Source organism: Saccostrea cucullata, unplaced genomic scaffold, assembly GCF_032062105.1.
Source record: "Saccostrea cucullata isolate Sc308-1 unplaced genomic scaffold, CSIRO_AGI_Scuc_v1 ctg4650, whole genome shotgun sequence".
In the NCBI taxonomy this organism is placed as follows: domain Eukaryota; kingdom Metazoa; phylum Mollusca; class Bivalvia; order Ostreida; family Ostreidae; genus Saccostrea; species Saccostrea cuccullata.
The window spans coordinates 64,371-70,370 of record NW_026918471.1 but is presented as its reverse complement, the minus strand read 5'-3'; positions in this window follow the sequence as shown (position 1 = coordinate 70,370).

Below are 6,000 nucleotides of genomic sequence, written 5' to 3'. Positions count from 1 at the left end.
AACTACTATTTTTTATTATATATTATCTTGTTCAAGCGATGTGAATCAGTGAAAACAATTTAGGATTTACAATTCATCCTACAAAGTCAGTTTCTCAACCAACAAAACAAATAGTGTTCTTGGGATTTATTCTTGATTCTAAGAAATTGATTGCGAGTTAAACGTGTGACAAATCAAACGATGGATATGGAAATAACAAACAGTATTTAATCTCAACGTCCATTAAACAATATACAAAATAAGAGCAGAGCAAACACGGACCTCCAAAACATCAGAGGTGGGATCAGGTGCCATGGAGGAGTGAGCATCCCCTGCCGACCGGTCACACCCGCCGTGTGCTCGTCGCAATAATCAGAAAATAACGGAAAAAATCCGTCGTCAATACAGTGTATAAATAATGGACTAACAATTGGTATGAAAAACGTCAGTCAGCATTTCATTCAATGATAAATTTTATTTGCTGACAAGGTCATTATATCGACCATAGAATTTACGAAATGATGACTTTAAACGCGACTGTTGATATTCTTGTTTCATCAACTTGCTTGTCAATAATTTACCTCGTTTAAGAAATTGTTCATACGTAGAGCATGCTCTTGCGTATAGAATCAACTGAGATATATATACTCCAGGTGTGATACGATGTGATACAATTATGTTCTCAGCTTCTAAAAAATGAAGTTAGTATTCGAAAGTTTGTAAAGGTGATAGGAAAATTAGTAGCTTGTGATCCAGCAGTTCAACATGCACCACTGTTTACGAGGTCTTTAGCACATGAAAAAGAAACCAATTTACGAATAGTCAAAGGAGACTTTGAAATAATAGTATCTAATACAAGCAAACAACAACTCAACTGGTGTGTTGACAATGTTAAGCTTATTTGTCTAACATAAGAAAGAAATCAGCCTACTTCATAACTAGACTAGGAAAATGTGGCTTTGTTGTATTGACAGAAATACATGGCTCAAAGTGAATCATGTTACCGGAACTAATTTCTACCAGATCCAACAGCATTTGCAATTGATGCTTTTTATATGAAATTGGATTGTAATATTTTATATTATTCCTTTCCACCTTTCAACTGTATCGACAGACTGTTGCAGAAAAACAAAATAGACAGAGCAAAGGTGATTTTAATAGCACCATTAAGGAACACGCAACATTGGCCCTTGAAAATGATGAAACAACTGTATCCGATCCAGTAATTCTTCCTCCGACTCAAAAAATATTGTCAATTCCAATGAAGCCAGAGAGAACCCATCCGTTAAAGAAACTGAGACTTTTGCATGCAAACTATCCGTCAAGTTCTCAGACAACGTGGGATACCACAGGAATCTTCCGAAATCATTATATTATCTTGGAGATCTTTTACCAAGCAGCAATATTGGGTGTATATCAAAATATGGATGTTTTTGTGAACAATGGAAGATTGATTACTTTTATCCATCAGTAAATAAAATTCTATTATTTCTAACAGAACTTTTTAAGCAGGGGCTAGGATACAGTAGCATCAATATACTGCTAAGTCAAGTTTTGCATTGTTTCTTCAAATGTAAATGAAGAGTCAAATTTAGGTGTAAATAGTAGCATTGGGAAAAGATTAACGAAAGACATTTTTCATATCAAACGTTTATTACCAACATATAGCAATGTTTGGGTGTTTCTTTAGTTATAGAGTATATAGAGCCTCTAATGCTTCTCCATACTATATCACTAGATTGTTAGCTCATAAACTTGTAACTTTGTTGGCCTTGTTATCAGGGCAAACGCTTCATCTAATGATGTTAGAAATATAAAGTTTAATGATTCTGGTGTGAAAATTCATATTTGTCATATTTTGAAATAAGCCCTTCTAGGTAGCTCTGGACACATCTCGAATTCAAGTATTTACTATTGAAAACTTGTGCGTTGTGAAAACTTTGTATATTTATATTGAAAGGACAAAAGGATTAAGAAAGGATGAAGCAAAATTATTCATTAGTACAATTAAGCAATTCCATAGGATATGTAAACAGACAGTGGCAAATTGGATAAAACTGTGCTATGTAAATCAGGAATTGATGTTAAACAGTTTTCACCCCATAGTACTAGGAGTGCAGCAGTTAGTGCAGCAAAACAGTGTAATGTCCAAATTAACACTTTTCTCAAATCTGCACGCTGGGCGACAGATTATGTGTTCAGGAAATTCTCTCAGAAAAATTTAGTTTCTCAAGATACCATGGGAGAACATTTATTGTTGCATTGTGCGAAAAGACTGCCTCAGTATAATTACATTATAATGTTGATGAACCGTGTACATTTTGATTATAAATATTAAATACATATTTATAGGAAAACGTGTACTTTTGATGCATTTCTCTCAAATCCCATTGGTTCCTCAATAAAACTGTTTGGTAAAATTGAAACTTGATGAATTTTATATTGAAGATGAACTTTAATGATAATTTTACCAGTAATCAAATGCATTTTATGCTGGTTTTTAAAATCATAAGATTCTGCTGACGGTTAAAAATCAGTTGAGAAATTCTATCAAATATCGACACAGTAAAAACAATTAGCTTCCAATACCACCTTCACTGTAATAACGCCAATGACCGTAATATAATTTACGGTCATCACAACGTCGCTCGTGTCGATCGGTTGAAATTTGTTGACGGCGATAACAAACATCATTCGTTAATGCTGAGCATTGTAAGATTATGATTATGCAAATATGGATGTTATCTTCACAACTGAATAGTTGTTTTTTACCCAAACAAATGAAAATAAAAATATCGACTTTGAAATTTGACAGTATTATGACCGTAGCAAACACATTCAAACTAGAAGATGATAAGCGTAAAACAAGTATACTAATGACCGTTTTCAGGCAATTCAAGATGTATTAAAAATCTTATTTAAAACCATGTCATGTTCTATAATACCCCTGTTATTACGCGATCGACAAAGTGGAAGGGAGCTGCGTACTCCTACTCCCCACCCAAAAACTCTTTAGCCAAACATGACCTTTTATTAAAAAAGATCCTTGAAAAAGCGATCCCCCCTTCCAATCAACTTTTAGTTGCAATATAGTCAAAACATTTTCCCCCTTCCAAAATTCCAGGATTTTCGAGTTTGGAACGTAACATAAAATATCTCAACTGATGTGCATGTTTTGATAACCGCGCGTTAACTACTGAGTATATATTACGATCAAAGGCTTTTCTAAAGCGGACCTTGGACCTGCTGTAAAGAAATTACGATAATGAGAATGAATTCTTACATCGAACCATAGTCTAAACAGGTAAGTAACAGCTTATAACAATAGTCAAATGCATTTTTTTTTGTAAAACACATTTTGATTCGCTATTGCAATGATTTTCTGAAGCAGTTAAACGATCATTAACGAGCATCAAGGCTTTTCATTACGATGTCATTATAGAGCCACGCAAAAAGACAATGCTCCGTTACAAATTTCATATAAAAAAAACCTTAACAAAAGAAGACGTAAACAACAAACAAAATGCATAGATTGCATAGGAATAGGAAAAACTATATTCTAATTTGGTACTTGCATTGCAAACATCCGTTTCAACGACTGCGCTTAAAATTACCGGCAGGTAAAATGCAGGTTCTGACCTTAAATCAGCATTAAAGGTCGCAAATACCAAATTAGAAGATATCAATTCCCTAATTCTGCATATAAGTCTTAGTCTTCTATACACTGTACATGGAAAAATATATACCTAAAGTATATTTGTTATGAACGAAAGGAAAACATATATTTGTGATACTATTGTAAAATCTTTCTTTAGCACATTTTATCTACAATTGATTATCTTCTCAGACAATTTTAAATTCTGTTAAACAAAATTTAACAGATATAATTTCAATTTTGGGATATGATATCTTAAGCTGTTAACTATCATTTGACAAAGAAAAAATTCATAAATTTTAATTTTAAAATTTGATCATTTTATAATATCTTTATATGGAGCTCTTCTTTTAAAGGAGATCAAAATAGTCTAAAAATGGCCACAACCACCCAGCCTCTTAAGTAACAATTTTTCAAACACAGGATCTAATAAAATGACACCCTTAAGAGAAAAGGGGAACTCTGTAGGGGACATGTATTGCTTATTCAATATTCGCAGAATGCTTGTAGTTGTACTACTCCAAAGTGCAACAGCACTACAAATTAAATTCCGATTGTCGCCCCGCAGTCAGCACTCTTTATCCAGAGGAAAATTGGAAATGATTAAAACTTGTATTAATAATCGTCTTGAATTATATTGTTATCGGCACCCTTCATTTATTACACTTGAAAAGTATTTTTTGATTAATACTTTAATTTTTACCCCGAAAAAATAGTTATACACATAAATGTTCTTGTAAAAAACGTTTGATATTTGACATATCTTCCCCACACAACAAAGAGGAACCTTGCATTAATGATAAAGAACTGTATTCCTTAAGCTACGTGAAAATTGATGATGCGATTTATAAAATACAGCAATACGGAAAAGGAAGCATCTTGTGTAAAACAGATATGACAGACGCCTTTAAACAAACCCTTGCCCTAAAAACTTTGAAAATAAGTCGTTTTGATGGATTATAGATGTTAATTAAATTATTAATTATAATCTTTATCGATAATTGCATTTATTATTTTTGACTTCAATTTCGAATCTTCACCGTTTAAATTTTGTACAAGAATCTTGAACAACAAGCGTTAATAGAGATGTTTTGAGCGTTTACATGTAGCAAGAAGACAACTCTGAATAGAAAATGCAACGTCTGATGGTCTACGCCAAACTACGATAGTGTGACACGCCAAAATCCTATGATGCGGAAACCGGTTAAATTTCATGACCTCATAGTACCACTGCGCAGAAAATGCAATGCCGGTGTAACGACGAAAAGTGACCCCCGTAGAATATTGACCGGGGGGTCATTTTTCTACGTAGAAAAATGACCCCCCGGTCAATATTCTACGACAAGTAGGGTCATTTTTCGACTGTAGAAAAACATTCCAAACCATTAATTCTACGACTTCACACACGTTGAAAAATGACCCTCATAGAAATTTGACCCCCCTGTATATTAAACAATAAAACCTTGTATATGTGTCTCCTGATTTTTTCATACTTTCAAATCCAAGTAGGGGGGATTTTTTATACAATCTTATCCTTTCCAAATTATATTCAATTGCATATCTTAAACGTAGCATCACAACCAATGCATGTGTCTGGTATGGGTATATTTTTTGCTTGCAGAATCCCAATGAATATTTATTCATCGAGAACATAATTTATGATTATATATTTTGTTTGTTTTTTTTATTCAAAGGTTTTATTCCGAAAATGGCATGATACGTTTCTAATTACTATAATCTTTGAAAATTCTTGCAAGAAAAAAATAGCACAGAAGCAAGAAAAAAGGATATGGAGATACCAAACAGTATTCAATATCAAAGTCCATGAAACAATACAAAATAGGAGCAGAGCAAACACGGACCTCCGAACATCGATAGCAACATTGTTTAACTATATAAATTCAATTCCATTGGCTCTTACCTTTAAACTTACATATACATCTGTATGCATTTATTCTGCTTTAAAATACATACTTTTTAACTACCTTATATATTACTATACTTTTTACTTTATATACAGGAAATACAATACACATCAAGAAGTTCTTATGATGATATTACAAATTTCTCCAAAACTGGCAAAAATTTACACCTGAGTGAAAAATAGTTCAACCTTCAGAGATATTTATAAATTAAAATAAAAACTTAAAAATCTCTTTTCAACACTTTCTATCCCACAGATACGTGACCAATGGTTGCTGTTACATCCACTTTCTTCTGGAATTTTATAGACACTGGTAACCTTTGCAAATTAATGAACTCTTAGTTGTCATGCCCTTACTTCAAAATAAATTTCTAGCCCATACCGTCCAAAAGTTAATGTTAAAATAAAAGTGTGGAATTGTTGATTTTTTCAACAATGCATT